Source organism: Cebus imitator, unplaced genomic scaffold (assembly GCF_001604975.1).
Source record: "Cebus imitator isolate Cc_AM_T3 unplaced genomic scaffold, Cebus_imitator-1.0 Scaffold135, whole genome shotgun sequence".
Lineage (NCBI taxonomy): Eukaryota > Metazoa > Chordata > Mammalia > Primates > Cebidae > Cebus > Cebus imitator.
In genome coordinates, this window is record NW_016107450.1 from 477505 (window position 1) to 494553 (window position 17049).

Here is a 17049-nt window from a genome sequence, read left to right on the forward strand (position 1 = left end):
TCTCTCGCTTTTCCAACCCCCCCTCATCTATCACATGGCAGAGATAGAATAAAAACAGAAAAATGGCGACGGTCACGTTGTGGCGAGCCTTGCTGCGTCATTAGATAATCCTCATGCAAATAGCGGGAAGAACAAAGGAAGGGGGGCCCGGGACCCCAGGGGGCGCAGGTGGGTGTGGGGGCGGCGGCCGGGCGCGGGGGCGGCGGGGCGCGCGGCCCGCGGGAGGCGTGAGGCAAGCGGCGTGCGGCCGCGCGGGGCTCGGGATGCGGAGTGTGGACGTCCGAGTGCGCGCCCGTGCGCCGCCGTGGAGCGCTGCCGCTGCGCTCCCGGCCCAGTATCCGGGCGCGTCGGAGCCGGCCTGGGGGCGCGGAAAGCCGTGGGGCGCACGGAGCCGCTCCGGAGGGGCTGGCCGCGGCGCACACGCACACGTAGCCGCGGGGCTCGGCCCGCTCAGCGTCCGCAAAGGGGTCTGGGGGAGGGCCGGGCGGCACCGGGGGCCGAGGGCGCGCCCCTGCCCCGCGCCGAGCGCCTGCCTTCAGCCGCCTTGGGGGACCGCACGTAGTTCGCCACCTCGGGGTAGGCGGCGGGGCGCGGGGGCGGCGGCGCGGGGCGGGCCGGGCCTCCACATACAGGACGGACTTCAAGGGTGTTGCCGGGCTGGGTTTGTTGTTGTTAGCGCGCGCAAGTGTTTTTCCCTAGGGGTAGCGGGGCGACCTCGCCCATGGGCATTTCCGCGGTTTCCCGCGGCCCTCGCTGGGGTGTCAGTGGCGGCGCAGGGAGCCCCGGGCGCCCGGCTCGGCCTCCGGGAGGGGAGCGGCGCGGAGGGGCGGGGTGTGTGTGTGTGTAAATGTTGCGCACTCGCTTTTCCCCCACCCCCGCCCGCGTCCAGGGTGCTGGCGTGGGTCCCTCGCCGTCCGGCGGCGACTGTAAATAGAGCCTGGATGTTGTTTACATGAAAGATCCAGCGGGAGGAGTCTAAGAGGAGGCGGCGGCGGCGGCGGCGGCGGCGGCAGTGGAGGAGGAGGGAGGGAGGAGAGAGGAAGACCGGAGTCCCCGCGGCGGCGGCGGCGGTCCGGAGAGAGGGCGAGCCCCGCGCGGCGCCGGAGAACGGACGCTACCACGAGGCTGGGACGCTGGAGTCTGGGGTAGGAGGGAGAACGGGCACGGGGCGGGAAGAGGGGTCCGTCAGTGGCGTTTTTAGCTTGCACCCCGCCACGCAGATTCTCCCTGGCCGGAGAGGAGGAGGGTGGAGGGAGGGCGGAGAAGCCTCGATTTCTCTGCACGTTCGGGAACGCCTTCTCCCCCTTCGTTCTCCCATTCCCAGTCTTTTCCCGCTCCTCTCCGGTCTCACCTGTTTATTTCCGTCAGCTGGAGCTCGCGGTTTTTTATATGGGCATGAGAGTCTGTTTCTTTTATTAGAAACATTATTGGGGAGAGGGGTGCGTTGCTGTAATATGTGCCGGTCCAGGTCGGTTTTCAGGCAGGGGGAGGGGACTTGGCGGAGACGCCGGCTTCTGGCCGCAGCTGACCCCAGGGCTTCTCCCTGCCTTCCCGTACGAGGAATTCTTTCCCTCACTCTGCTACCCGCACACCAGCTGCCACCTTCCTGGAGAAAGACCACACCTGTGCTTATCCCCGCTTTGGAGGAGAGGTGAGCTGAGAAACCAGGGAATCCCCTGCTCTCCAGGATTCTTGGTTATTCCCCTCCCCAATCTCAGCATTGGCCAAAAATTGCTTTCACCTGCTGATTTCATTCGACATGCCTGTCTCCCACCACCCTTTCCCCCGGCAAGTTGTGGTCTGAAAATGTTTTGGGATTTTCTCTTCCCTTTGGATATGGCCCCCACCAATCAGCAAATAGCTCCTGGGCTTAGGTTGAGAGATAGAGAGGGGGAGGGGGGGAGAGAGAGAGAGAACCCCCTTCGCCTGGTGCGCTGTTTTTTATTCCCCTCTGGGTCTTCTAATGGAATCTGCTCTCCTCCCATAGCCCCCTTTATTCTCCCCCTAAGCTTAACCCAGAACCAGGCCTAAACAGCCTGTCTCTGGCGTTCTTTCTCCAGGCCCCACCCTGGCCCCTTTTGCTTTTCCAGAGCCAAAAAACGCCTCCCAAGCAGAAGACACACCCAGCCCCAAGTCTAACCATTCCAAAAGGGAGGAGAACACAGTGGAAGAACAGGGACCCAAGGGTCTCCTTCTGTCCTGAATATTCCAAGCGTTTCCCTCTTCAAGGCTCCTAGCTATGTACCCTTTATTATTATTATTACCAGTTGTCTCTCCCATTCTCTTTGCCCCTTGTCCTATGATAGATATTTAGGGAGAGGGGTGAAGAAGGAGGTTGTCACCCTCTCTTCCTTGCAGTGAGATATTTTTCTTTTTCTCAGTCTTTTCATTTATTAGATGTTTAGCATGTAAAATATGTAAATCTGTTTGCAGGCTTATTTGAACTTGTTTTCTTGCTGGCTGAGGAATAGCTGATACTCTAAAGGGAAGAAGGGGGAAAAAGATCAAAAGTAATACTCTAAGTTTTCCCCATTTGAGCATCCCCAGAGTTGCCAGAGAAGACCCTCCTGTAAAAACCAAAAGTCTCCCTTCCATGACATCACCACCTAAGCCCTTCCAACTTTAGCTTCAGAACAGGAAGAAGGCTCAAAATAGAACTACCTTAGGAATCCAGCTCCTTGAAAAGATCAACTTTTAAATCAGCTGCAGGAGGAACACAGTGAACTTTGACATGGGTAGTGAGCAGGGAGAGAAGGCTGTATGGTGTGCATAATTGGTTCCTTTGGGGGAGGGTTGTGGGATACTTCCCATGTATTTCAGAAAAGCTTTTCTCTAGATAGAGTTGGGTACCTAGACTTATGAATATTAAATAGGTTGGTTCGAGATTCATTTATTGAATTATTCATAAGTTTTGGTATGTCAACAATAACAAGCACTTATCAGAATATGAATTAAAGAGGGGCTCCTCTGCAGAGTCTGCTCTAGACAGAGAAGGTTGTTTCAGGAAGCTAGGAGGGAGCACTTAAGGAAGACAGAGAAGCTGAGGATGCAGTGACAGCTGCTGTATGTAAGTTGAGAGGCTCATAAACAATAATTGTAATTTTTGTAGATGACTGATACCCTGGACAAAGAAGTAAAGATGTCAGGATTTTCCACCTTTACCTTGGAAATTAACCCGTTGTCTTTGAATCTCAGGGCCTCCATTCTGTCCCTGAATTGAGATTTGCCTTCCTCTCTGAGCTAAAATAGTTTCTCAGTCTTTTGGAAGAGCTGCCTAATAAATGATCGGTACTGAAGTGTTGACAACTTAAGGATTGGAAGTGGAGCAGAAAATACTTGGTATAATTTGAGCACTTGGTGGGTGCTGTAAGATGACTTGCTGGTTGATGGGGTAACTTCTTTTACTCTGGTTCAGGTTTAAAAGAATCCAGGTGACAGAGACAAGACACCTGCCCTAATATGGTATCTACTGGCCCCGTGGCTATTAACCAACCACCTGAAATATGGCAAGGGTGAGAAAGAGCTCAATTTTAGATTTTATTTAATTTTAAAAATTGGTAACTTGGTTTAGTTATTGGAAAGCTTATTTATGTTTGGAAACACACTTGAGCGTATGCATCTACTTTTAAAACTAAGTTTTTTGAAATCTAAATACAAATTAAGTATTTCCAATGAAAATTTAGAATTGGGGTGTGTAAGTGCAAGGTACTCTTCAGATTTCAAAGACAGAATAGCGCATCAATTTTATGTTGATTGCATGTTCAGATGATGATAATTTAGATATATTGGGTTAAATGAATATACTATTAATTCTGCCTGTTTATTAATGTGGCTACTAGAGAATTGAAAATTACGTGTGTAGCTTGCATTATACCACATTGGACAGCTCAGGCCTGCATCACTCCTTTTCATCTGTGGATTAATTTCCTTTCCTTTTTTTTTTCCCCCCCCACCCTGAGATGAAGTCTCTCTCTCTCACTGTGTGGTCCAGGCTGGAGAGCAGTGATGTGATCTTGGCTCACTGCAACCTCCACCTCCCAGGTTCAAGTGATTCTCCTGTCTCAGCCTTCAGAGTAGCTGGGACTACAGGCATGCGCCACCATGCCCTGCTGATTTTTTGTATTATTAGTAGAGGTGGGGTTTCACCATGTTGGCCAGGCTGGTCTTGAACTCCAAAGCTCAGGTATTCTGCCCGCCTCGGCCTCCCAGAGTGCTGGGATTATAGGCGTGAGCCACTGTGCCTAGCCCTATGGTTTAATTTCAAAAGTGGTAACTGTACGAAATATTGTTATTTCATGTTTGTGAGCTATCTATTTTCCACTGCAGTGTTCCGTGTGTTGATTGGGGACCCCAGGTATTACATTATTACTGTTACAATAGGGAGATAAGTGTAAAAGTCCAGAGTTCTAGAATGGCTAGCAGGGGTGTCCTGGGAAAATTTGGATACCCACATATCTGGCTATTGCTGCTTTTGTAAAAGGCTCCTGGGCATAGCAAAAGATACCAGAAAATGTGTGGCAAAATAACAGTTGTGACACCTGGTGGCATTTTAGTGATTCTACTCATCTGTCACTCACTTCCATTTATTTTTTTTTTTCTTCATCTACTTTCTGCCTCCCCCGCCACCCTCCATCAGGGCTCCACTGGTGGTAATTGGGCCCACAAGGTTGATGACTCCTTTCCTCCAAAAACAGTACAATGCTGACATGAATAGAGGTAGTGCTGTCTTGGGGGGTTTGTTTTGTCTAATGAGATTCATAAATCTCACTGGAAGAACTTAGGGACTATTCAGTACTATCCCTTTATTTTATAGATGCCAAACTGCCCAACACCTTACCTAAGACCATATAAACAGAGACTGGAATTAAACATACTCGTGTTGATAACCTATTTAGAGACTCCCTGAGAAATGGAGAGGTTTGTCAATTAATCAAGTATTTGTTGAGCTAGCATTTTGTGGAAATGACCACTAAGTGTTGTGAAGGGACATGAGTAAAATAGTTTCTGACTTTAGAAAGAGACCTGTTGACTTGAGAAATAAGGTATAAACAGCACCAAATTAAATTACAGTATACAATACGGTACTTACTGAATGCACTACCACTGTGGCCTGTGTTACTAGTAGAAATGTGTTCATTTTCCAGATGTAGGAATAGAAGCTTCGAGAGGGGTGGACTCTGCAGGAAAGTGGAATGTAATTTGTTCCTGGAACAGCCCAAGGCTGTAGAATTGGAGGGCATTGCAAGCCTTTGGTATTGGCCCCTTGAGCTGTCCATTAAGGGAATTTGAAAATCTGAGACCCAGCATTTTTAAATGGCAGAGCTGCAGTAATGAGGAAATCGTGGATTAATTGGAGACCATCAGGGTTTTTAGAGATGTTTAGCTAGGGGTGGATCATTTTGAACTTAGCTGGCATATAAAACTGACTTGTGAGCAATCTATAACATCTAAAATCTGGGGAGTGAGAGTGGTGAAATGTGATCTAGAGCAAAATCAGAAAGTAAATTAACTTTGGAGTATACAGTTGGACTAAAAACATGGTGCTGAGGACATGTTTGAAGGGGAGAGTCCTGTATAATACAATATATATGGGCCAGTCCATGTATTTATAAATTTTTAGTCTCCTGGAGCCTTTTTGGACTAAAATCTTTGTCAACATGAGGGAGAAAGCTCATTCTTCTTGTGTTACTTGTCCATAGGTTTTTTTTTCCTCCACATGGACCTGCTAAGGTTATACAGCATGAGATTATTTAGGCGCCAGTGCTCAAAGTCAGTTAAAATGATGACACCCCAGTTAATGCTTCTCTTCGAGAATAGGGGCTAACTTTGCACAGGGCAGTGTTCCTTGACTTCTTCTTGCCTTTTTGCCAATGTCTTTTTCCGCAAAAGAGAAAAAATCTGTAACCTGCCACCCCCATTAATCTTTGACACAAATTAGTTTTTAAAAATTCAAAATAGCAAAGTTTGCAATAAAATGCAAGTATACATTCTGTGCACTTGTGACAAAGCAGTAGTTGACATTCGAACAACTTTTGCTTACGTGTTTATAACATCTCAGTGAGGTCAAATTTGCACATTTTATATAGTATCACAGAATTAGATGATGATTTTCAAATTGTAAAATCACACTAGTTAAAAGGTCAGTGGATTTAAATACACTATAGTTTAAAAGTATTTTCAAATATTTCACATGGCCAGCAACTTATGGTACCTTCATTTATTTAATATATAATCAGATATTTAAAGGTTTAAAATAATATTTTCATTTTAGGTTATAAATAAGAGAGATGTAGCATGTTTTTTGTGCTTATATTTGTTGGTTGATTGATTGAGAAAGGGTCTTATTTTGTCACCCAGGCTGGAGTGCAGTGGTACAGTCATGGCAGCCTCGGCCTCTTATATTCAAGCAATCCTCCCACCTCTGCCTCCAAAGCAGCTGGGACTACAGGCCTGTGCCATCATACCCTGCTAATACTATTTTTTGTAGAGATGGGGTTCCACTATGTTGCCCAGGCTCGTCTTGAACTCTTGGGCTCAAGGAATCCTCCTGCCTCGGCCTCCTAAAGCGCTGAGATTACAGGCATGAGCCAACATGCCTGGCCTTGTACTCCACATTATTTTAAAAGTTCCTTGGTATGCCAGTTTTCTATAAGTACCTGATTTTGTAGATAATATTTGGTATATGCATGATGAAGAATTGTTCCTAGTTGTATCATTTTTAACATCAAACAACTAGTTTAAGATCAGTTTGGGTCCTGGAGGAAAGCACTTTACGTCACTGTTTTCTCTCTTTCTCTCTTAGTATGCAGTTACTTTGTCTTACTGTAGCATGAGTTCTTGTAGTCACTTGTTTATAAATTTCAACAGCTCAGTTCTTAGAAGAAACATGTTGAAAAAGAAATATTTCTGATGAATTTAAATGTTCAAAAATGCACATTTATAAACATAATTTTCAAGATAGAGCAAGTCACATTTTTGAAGCATTTATTATTTTAAAAATAGTGTTCTGAATTTTTCTTCCTTGAAACTGCTTTAGAATCTGAGAGAATATTACTTTTAACTAACTGTTCACAGAATAATGACAATTTGCTGCTTGTTATTATGGATGCTTTACTTTTTTCTAATTTAGGTAGAAAAAAATGCAATGAGAGAAAAATAAGGAGAAAAAGGAAGTATCTTTTACTTATTGTACCAAAAATGTTTAGTTGTTGTATGGATTTTGGTGATAGCTAATAGAGTGAATTTAAACTTTGCAGTACATTACATTTACTTCATCTTAATACTTCATATTTAGACATTCAATCACACTAATATTTATTTTGGTGAAGAACAGTCTAATAACTACCAAATATGTCAGGGTTATTTATTTGTCTCCATACTTACCCAACCTTGAGTATTTCAGGGTAAGTATTCATTTTTCCAAAGCTGACAGAATTTGTAGTCAAGAAATATTAGGTGGTAATCTTATCCTTTTAGGTGGGACAGCTATCTAAAATTTTACTCCAAAATAATCAGAGTATCTTTGTTCACGTAACAGATGTTTATAATTTGGGTGAAAATGTGCAGCTATTTCCAGGAACCTTAGGTTATGGTATCCAACTGTGATTTTTTTTTTTTTTAAATCTTCGTTGCCCTCTCGTGTTTCAACTCTGTATTACAGTTGGCTGAGGCCTAGATGATGACCTCCTTAATTTTTAGATATTTTTGCACTTTAGACAATGTTGTTTTAAATTTTTGTGTAGGTGGATTGTTTCATTGGATATTACTTTTCTGAAGGTAAGATCATTTTCATAGTACATAAAGTTAATAGTTGAGTTATATTCACTGTACGCTCTTATTTTCTGACTTCCGCTGATTTAAAGAATTGATTCATCTATCTGACTTATTTGAAGTACAGTGCTAATATCTAATATGCATATAATGAGTCTTCAAAATTGAGCAAATGCCTAATGAAAACATAATTATTTTTCAAATATCTGTCAAATTCCACTCATACCGAAATAACTTGAAACCTTATGACTGACATGGAAAAACCCGAGTGAATCATGGTTTTAATAAGTTGATATTCTGATGCCTGAATTCCAATTTCAGAATCTTTTGTACTTTTTATTAAAATAAGAATCATCCCTAAAATGACTTCAGAGTACATCTCAAAGGTATAGATAATTTAAAAGCAAGTGATGTGTGTATATGTTATTACTTTAAAAAATGTATTCTGAAGGTTATCAGTATCACTATAGGTGTAGAATTGACATAAAATATCAATGTTACCAATTTGAGTACATTCTTGGCACTCAGAACAAGAGGAATGAATGTCATTTTTTGCTAATGTGCATTTTTCTTCTTAATTATAAAACCCCACTAGTTTCTGCTTCATGATCTCAGTTACTGAGAAAAGTAAAAATAAAAAGTAAATGTTTAGAAATCCTGTTTGTGTAAACTGAATATCCAGTTGATGGAGTTGGACAGCTAGAGTAGGGTAGGAAAAAAAAAAGCACTAGGTTCACTCATTTGACATGGATCTGAGCATGGGTTCACCATAACTTAGCAATACTGTACATGATCTCTTGTCAATCATCTAACCTCTCTGAGGTTTTTTTTTTTTCTATCTGTGAAATGGTGTAATAATATCTAACCTATTTCCAGAATCCTTTTTTGATGAATTAATGAATAATTCATTGCCAGCCCCGTAGGGCTCTTGTGAAAACCAAATGAGAAAACATGTAGAAAATTTTTGAATGTTTGGCAGATGTGAAGTAGTATTGTCATGTTTGCTTATGACCACTTTGAAGACAGGAATCATGTCTTATTTATCTTTATTTCCTGAACATCTAGAAGAGGCCTTCTAACATAGTAGTCGCTCTCTATATATAATCAGTGATTGAGGTCAGGGAGGCATAGTCAGTGAATCCATGCATGAAAGAGTTAGACTGAAAGATGCTGGAAGCTTGCTGCATATTTGATGTATTATCAGAGCAAAAACCTAATCATGCAGTTGTTCATCCGCATTAATATGTATAAGTCATGTGTTCATCTTTCATTCTAATATAATTCAACTGGGCCTTTTAATATTTCAGCCTCACCACTTGCTGGGCTCTGATCCTTCTTTTTCTTCTGCCTCCTCACGTCTCCAACCAGAAGGGGATCTTTTAGTCCTTCACTTCATGGGGAGCCTTCAGAGAGAGTAATGCAGCCACCAGAAAGGATGCCGTTTACCGACACAGTGACTGACAGGCTGCCCTGGCTCAGTTATCACAGTGCTGATGCTGTCCATTCTAAAGGTACAGTACTGTGATAACTGAAGGATGGCAGCCATCTTGCCTTCCATCAGAGGAGCCTCATCGTGCCCAGGAAGAAAGAAGGCGAAAGAGCAATGTGAAACAGGTGGCCGGGACCCAGAAACCCTCTTACCCTGCGCCTCTGTCGTATTTTTTCCTGGGGCGTAGGGAGAGTTATTCTGCTTCTCTTTGCCTTGTTTTGTAAAATGGGATAGTTGTTGGAACAGCAGTGTTGTGCTGAGTGAACATATATTAAGCTGTTTGAAAGCTTTAGGAGACTGAAAATAGGTAAGTATTAGTTAATATTTCTGGAATGATATTCAGAGAACTTTGTATCATTTTTGTAAGTGTGAAAGGTAACCTAATTAGAACAGCTTGGCTCTTGTCGGCACACTTCTAGATTTCAAAATCAGATTCTACTTACAGAGAGGAAAAAAAGAGTCCAATATGTTGAATGGTATTGAAAGTATTGCATAAATAAAAGTCCATCTTTGTAGACTAGCTTATTGAAGTGAGGAAAGAAAAAAGCATATCTTTGTCTTGAAGGAGTAGATAGTGACATGTCATGTTTATTTCAGGATATTTAGGATCTGGCCTAATTCAAAAGAATATTTACGGAATGCCCATGTTATTGCTGCTGCTGTCACCTTTACAAAAAAATAAAATGTAAATTTTTTTATTTCTGTCAAATAAGGATTAGTCTGCAATGAGGAATGTGAAGCTGTAAACGCCAAGGCAGCGACACATGTGCATGAAAGACTAGGAAATTTTTTTTTTTTTGAGACAGGGTCTCTCTTGCCCACACTGGAGTGCAGTGGCGTAATCATAGGTCACTGCAGCCTTGATCTCCCAGCTCAAGCAATCCTCCCGCCTCAGTCTCCTGAGTAGCTGAGACTACAGGCTCAGGCCACTCTCCTGTAAATATTTAGTAGAGACAGGAGCTCACTATGTTGCCAAGGCTGATCTTGACCTCCTGAGCTTAATTGATTCTCTCACGTTAGCCTCCCAAAGTACTGGGATTACAGGCATGAGCCACCACACCCAGCCATGACTAGGAAATTTAACAGAGCACCACACATTTTCAACCTCCATCTTACTATAGAGAATATTGCTGGGGTAAAATGTGGTTATTGGAGAACCCAGGATTTCCCACATGCCCTCAGCCAATCATCCCTCTTCCCTCCAGACTCCTAAGGACACCGTACATATGGATCAATAGCAAACTAGAAACAAAGTACATGACTTGGTGATGTGTTAGATCACAGTACCGTGCAAGACTCGGGTAATTTCATGTAACGTGTTTTAGGCTCAAAGCCTAATCGGGTATGTTACCCCTTCGAGGCTCGTGTCTGTATCTGGGAGCTTGTGGATATCTGATTGGTGTAGGAACCCAAAGCAGTGGCCCATGTGCTTGAGTAAAGAGAACAGAGATGGCTGAGGTCAGGCCCTAATTTGAAGCTACCTACCACAGAGAGGAGGGGAGAAAATAATATGTGACCTTTTTTTTTTAAAAAAAAGAGTCTCACTCTGTCATTAGGCTAGAGTGCAGTGGCTCTCAGTCTTGGCTAACTGCAACCTCTGCCTCCTGGGGCCAAGCCATCCTTGTGCTTTAGCCTGCCAAGTATCTGGGATTACAGGTGGGTACCGCCAGGCCCAGCTAATTTTGTGTTTTTAGAAGAGATGGGGTTTTACCATGTTGGCCAGACTGGTCTCCAGCTCCTGTCCTCAAGTGATTCTCCTACTTCAGCTTCCCAAAGTGCTGAGAGTACAGGCATGAGGCACTGTGGCTGGCCTCGTGTGTGACTTTTTAACATACAGTGAACCTTACCTAGGAGTCAGCACTGGCAACTCCATGTCTTAGATACGGGCAAGGTATATTACCAGGTCCTGCACTGGGATGCAATGGGGAAGAAAGGGAACTGGAAGGGAGTAGTCCCCGTATAGAGAGGCTCTGCCTTGTCCTTCATTGTACCAGTCCTCAGACATTGGTGGTCACTCTGTTCCTTTGCTGGCTATTGTAGTTCCTTTAATGTCTCTTCCCTCTTCTCTACCCAAAGAGGAACCATTCTTAGTGGTGACCTCTTGAGCCTCACTTGGTTGTCCCAGAACTGTTAATTTTCAGACACATTGACCACATTGGAGCCTAGTACCGTCATGTGTCCTCATAGATCCACAGTTTCTCTAAGCTATGTAAGCTACACTATGTTTTTGATTAATTACAGAGAGGGAGGGCTCCTTCCAGTTATGCTACCACTCCTGAAATTCCTTGGAGTTTTCTTAAAAGGAATTTCTGACAGAAACTCTGGAACAAACTTTTAGGAAGGGAAAGTTATGGGATTGGTGAATCCTCCAGTAATTTGAAACACTCCTAAGTTTAGTGTTTTAGCAGGTGGAAAAAAGTGCTTCAAGAAGTAATGTGTTGTGCAATTGTTGGCCTTGGTGAAGTTTCACCACCTTCCCTGATCTTCCCGTTTTCCCCATTACTAGTTTTATAAAAATTTCCTGGGTTTTATACTCACCCAACCTTGACCTCAAAATCTACAACCAGGCCTGTGGGGTGTTGAAGAACTGAGTGTTGGGTGTTGTTTGCAGTTACCCCCACACTACTGACAGCCGTGCTGGGTCCCCTTTCCTCTAAACAAGAAGGCTGAGGCTTAGTCTGCAGCAGGAGCTTCAGAAGCTTGGTTGGACCTGGAGGTCTTTGGCATCTTCAAGGCATTTCTTAGATGTAAGGTGTTCCAACAGGTTATCTGAGAAGTGATACAAGACAGATCCGATAGGGTTTTTCCATTGCCTTGCTAAAAACATAGTACGTGTTTGGTTTGTGTATTCATTGGATTCTTCAATTCAGGTGAAGTATGTGAGAATGGGAAAAATACAATTAAACCTAGAAATACTACATAATCCAACAATTCCACTCCTGGGTATGTAACCAAAAGATGTGAAAGAAGGCACTCTGACAGATAACTTGTACACTCATGTTTATAGCAGCATGATTCACAACAGCCAAAAGGTAGGAGCACCTCAAGTGTCCATTGATGGATAAGTAGATAAATGAAATGTAGTGTATACCTACATTGGAACATTATGCAGCCTTAAAAGGAAGGAAATTCTAACATATGCTACAACATGGATGAACCTTGAAGATAAGAGAAATAAACTAGACGCGAAAGGACATACACTGTATGATTCCACTCATGAGGTTCCTAGAGTCATTAAATTCATATAGCCAGGAAGCTGATAGTTGCCAGGAGCTGAGGGAGAGGGGGAAATGGGGAGTTAAGTGTTTAATGGAGTTGTATTTGGGGAAGATGATATGGATGATGGCTGTTGCACAACAACGTGAATGTACTTAATGCCACAGAATGTACACCTACAAATGGAAAACTTTATGTGTATATTACCACAATAAAAGGGATTCAGGATAATAACCCTCTTGAAGCCAAAAACATGTTTTAGTTGATTTCTCTGCTCTCCCTTAGTTTTCAGTGTGAAGATAACTGCTGTTCCAAGTAAGCAATTAAAATGTAATTGCCATGGTCTTTATGCATGTCAAGTTCTCTAATCTGAAGTCCTTTACATATGTTTCCAGGGTTTCTAACAGCATAGCTTTAAAACTATATAAAATGTAAAGAAAACTAAATAGTAGCAATGAGTATTGAAAACGATGAGAAAAAGGGGTGGACAAGAAGTCAGTTGATGTGGCATCTCTTGCTGGCTTTATGGCTTTTCTAGTGAGATTGGGCAACTTGCTGGTCTTCAAATCCCTGTTCCAGTTGCCTCAGCTGCCCATGTCTTTGGAGTTAGGCTACCACTCCTGAAATTCTTTGGAATTTTCTTGATCTCTTGACCTCGTGATCCGCCCACCTCGGCCTCCCAGAATGCTGGGATTACGGGCATGAGCCACCGCGCCGGGCCTTGGAATTTTCTTAAATAGAAAAGGAATTTCGGACAGAAACTTTGGAAGAACTCCTAAGAAGGGAAAGGTCTGGGATTGCTGAATCCTCAAGTAATAGTGTTTCAAATTACTATTACTTGAGGGAAATCCTAAATTACTTAGGGAAATCATATGTATAAAATCATATGAGACTAAAGCAGCATTTAAATGTGGCATGTTATTTTTTTTAAATATAAACGTGCAACATATGAAATAACAGCATTAGTATTAAGTGTAGTTTTTAAAAGTATCCTAGTCTTACAAGTCATCTGTTACCAGCTTTATTGAAGGATCAGTCTATAGCTTGCTGTCTGTCATGAACAGTTTTTCCATTTGTTATATGCTTAAATTTGATAATAAGAATACAGCCATTAAGACTGGAAATAACCTTCCCTAAGGGATCACATTTTTATTAGCTGTGGGAAAAAGCATTCATTTGTGGACCATGTCTGTTTTCATCACAAAGTCCTCACTTAGGGTCATGCTTTGGAAATCAGATTTTAGTTGCAGGAATATTGGACTACCCCTACCAGATCCTGGACAGTATTCTACCTTGATCATACCACACACAGTTGGAGCAGACAGCTAGCTAGCTCTTGTTCCTGCCACACTAATTTGAAATATTTTGCTATGCCTAGCACATTTCTGGTTTCTTTGATTCAAACCAGCCAATTGTAAGTGTACCACAAATTTGTATCATTTTGTTTTGGGGGCCCAAGGGAGATGGTCTTCCATAGCCCAGGGTAGGGGGCAGTGGTGCCATCACAGCTCACCGTGACCTTAGCCTCCTGATGAGCTGAGACTACAGGTGTACACCACCATGCCCGGCTAATTTTTCAATTTTTTTTTTTTTTTGTAGAGAGGTTTTCGCCATGTTTCTTAGGCTTTTAAACTCCTGGGCTCAAGCAGTCCACCTGCTTTGGCCTACAAAAGTGCTAGGATTACAGGCCTAAGCCACAACACTGGCCTGTCTATCCCATTCTTAATGAGTTTCTTTCAGATCAGTTGCTCTTTGAGACAGGCCTTTGACGTTTCTACACTTGAGAAGATTTTTTTCCTTTAAAAATTGCTTCATAAAAATTCTGCGTTCGTATTTACAGGTCTATTTGTAGTTTGTCCTCCTCATTACCAGTCATTTTTTGTTTGCTTTTTTGAGACGAAGCCTTGCTCTGTTGCCCAGTTTGGAGTGCAGTGGCACAGTCTTGCCTCACTGCAACCTCTGCCTCCCAGGTTCAAGTGATTCTCCTGCCTCAGCCTCCCCAGTAGCTGGGACTACAGGCATGTACCACCAGGCCCAGCTAATTTTTGTACTTTTTTTTTAGAGATGGGATTTTGCCACGTTGACCAGGTTGGTCTTGAACTCCTGACCTCAGGTGATCTGCCTGCCTTGGCCTCCCAAAGTGCTGGGATTACAGGCATGAGCCACTGTGCCTGGCCTCTGGTCATCATTTTTAACCACAAGAATTCTTCATGAAGCATGAACAAGTTAGGTAAGGGAGGTACCAAAAGTCCATTTTGTATTTTTCTTTCATATTTAAGACATGATGAGTGTAAAGATTCCCACTGAAGGAGAATGCCAAGTGCTAGAATGTGCCTGAGCTGGGTGTGGGGGCTCACACCTGTGATCCCAGTACTCTGGGACACCGAGGCAGTCAAGACCAGCCTGAGCAACAAAGTGAGACTCTGTCTCAAATCAAAAAATTGTCCAGGCATGGTGGTACATGCTAGCAGTCCTAGCTCCACAGGAGGCTGAAGCAGGAAGATCGTGTGTGCCTAGGAGTTCAATGCTGCAGTGAGCTAGGATGGTGCCATTGCACTCCAGCCTGGGTAACAGCCAGAGCCTGTCGCTTAATAAATAACCAAGCAGACACAGAACATTCTCAGCTGGATTCTGTAAGTTGTTTGATGAGGTTTTGGGTTGTAAGAAATGCTTCTAATGTAAATGTGTTAAAATTTATATAATTGAAATGGAGTAAAGTAAGCTGATTATTTATACCTTGCTTTGTGCATTTGGACTATTACTGTATTTTATTTTCCATGAGATTATGAGGAGATTGATGGTGTTTAAAAGTGAGAAGAAATAGAGAACTGTTTTGATTTAATCCGTAGAAAATGTATTTTCACTTTTTGGCTACTATCTTTGTAAATGAGATTCCAGAAAAACTCCCATTGATTGATCTTTTTCAGTTTGAAAATGAGTGTCTTTGAACCAGGAATATCTTGGGGTTAGTTGGAGTTAGCTGTGTAGGGCACTTTGCTGGAAGACCTCTGAGACCATATCTGGGCTCTGCAGAAAGGAGTGCTGTGATCACGCCTTTGTGATCAACCCATATGTGCTGTGGACATCAGACTGAGGAGGAGTGCTCCGTTTGCTAATTCCTTAGTACATCAGTATTTGTAGAAGCTTAGATCTGGAAAGGCAGAAATTCCCAGATTTATATTGATAAGGACTAGATTCCTGGAAAACTATATCACTAGAATTATAGACACCCTTTTTTTATGGAGAGGGCATTATGGATTTTTAATTTTAAAAGTCTACCATAGGGTAATATATAGTGTATATTGAGACACGAATCTTTGCATTTATCATTATTCACTAATTTATGTAAAAAAATGACATACCTATCAGGTCTCAAGCTATTCTAATAGCACTAGCCTAACAGCATAAAATTAGCTACTGTTAAATAAATGCTGATCCCCTGCATAATTTACAGGTAGAATTTTAAGTAATTGGATCAAATGGCTAGGAGAGGCCTTCCCTTTCTCCTTTAATTTCTTTAATTGACAGGATTATTTGCTTGAGATGTCAATATTTGTTGAGCGCCTGTGTACCAAGGCACTCATTTCATCCTCATTGAAATCCTCAAAGAGTAGAGTTCTCCACATTTCATAATTGTAGAACCTGAGGAGGCTGTCAGGCTCCTGGTGGATCCCTAAGCCACACAGCTAGTCAGTGATAAAGCAGGGATTTGAGTCCAGAAACATGTAAGAAGTTAGTATTATGTTGATTAGTAGGTGAGTCTCTGAAACAGAGTTAGACTCAGCATGTGTAAAATTGCTCTGAACTTGCACTATACACACTGCGTCCCTTTTGCCTTTTTCTGATGCCTTCTCCGCTCTTCATCTGGAGTTACCTCTGTAAAATGAAAATTTGATCATGGCATTCGTTTGTTTAAAACCCTCTGATGGCTCTTTCTCTTCAGCTGCTCCATGAGGCCCTGGGAGGTGTGGTCCTACCTACTCCTCAAGTCCCATCTATTATACGCACTTGACTGGCCTGGCCTTTGTCAAGGAATCAAGTCTGTATCAAGTGCATTTCCTTCTGCCTGGGACACCTTTACTATCCAGTTCACCTTATCTGTTACCCTTCAGTTTCTGCCTAAGTACTGATTCCTCAGAGACCTTTTCCTGACATTGTGCCTATGTCCAATCTCATGGCACTTCATACTTTTCCTTCAGAGCACTTGTCAGTTGAATCACGTGTGTTGTGGGAGTGTATTTTTAATGTCTCGTAAGATGGTGAGTTCTGTGAGCACAGGAACCCTGGCTCTACCCATTGCTGTGTTTGTAGTGTCTGGCACAAGCCTGGCATGAAATCTAATGTAGTATAAGATGTAAGTGGAATGTTTCCTGTTTGCTAAGTATGGGTAAGAAGAGCGCACAGCAAAAACAAGGTGTTCAAAATCCCCACTTTCTGTGGTCAGAGGTCTGCAACTCTGTGGCCAGTATTTTCCTGTAGAGCATCTTCAAAAGGTGTCATTTCAGCAGATGCAATTCTCACATTGCCCCCATCCCCACACCCATAAAAAGATGGCTGGAGGAGGGGGAGATGTC

General features: G+C 42.9%; 1 long non-coding RNA gene across 1 annotated transcript; it reads left to right on the forward strand.

Annotated features, from left to right (window-relative positions):
* The first annotated feature begins 1157 nt into the window (after positions 1 to 1157).
* LOC108313227 lies at positions 1158 to 9962 on the forward strand. Its single transcript, XR_005202332.1, has 2 exons — positions 1158 to 1651; positions 9078 to 9962. It is a non-coding gene; the product is annotated as an uncharacterized LOC108313227 (long non-coding RNA).
* Positions 9963 to 17049: the final 7087 nt, after the last annotated feature.